Genomic DNA, 408 nt, shown 5'->3' with positions numbered 1-408 from the left:
ACGCGTTCCCGCCCGCCCCGCCGCCATGACAGTTTTCGCAATCAACAGTATAAAAACACGTAGCACGATCGCTCTACGATTAACTGCGAATTTTACTTATTATCAGTGTACGGTGACTAAGAATTTTCATCGGGAGTGTCGGTTATAGTGACGAACGATTGCTAGAACGTGTCGGTCATCGCGGATCCTCACGATCAGTGTCGTTTTTTGACGATCGCTTCATCATGAAATCGATATCGTTTCGGTGACTACAGATTTTGATGATGTAGGTAGGCAGTGTAGGCACGCGATAATGGGCAGCTTTTCTATTATAAGCGGGAATGTGATAATCCAAAAAAATATCGAGTGATTGTGGAGCTGCGTATAAATACGTTAGTAGTGAATTTTTTACACTCCTGCATTGAAAAC

This window comes from Trachymyrmex septentrionalis, unplaced genomic scaffold, assembly GCF_001594115.1.
Source record: "Trachymyrmex septentrionalis isolate Tsep2-gDNA-1 unplaced genomic scaffold, Tsep1.0 scaffold13, whole genome shotgun sequence".
Classification (NCBI taxonomy): domain Eukaryota; kingdom Metazoa; phylum Arthropoda; class Insecta; order Hymenoptera; family Formicidae; genus Trachymyrmex; species Trachymyrmex septentrionalis.
Note: the sequence above shows the minus strand (reverse complement) of the source record.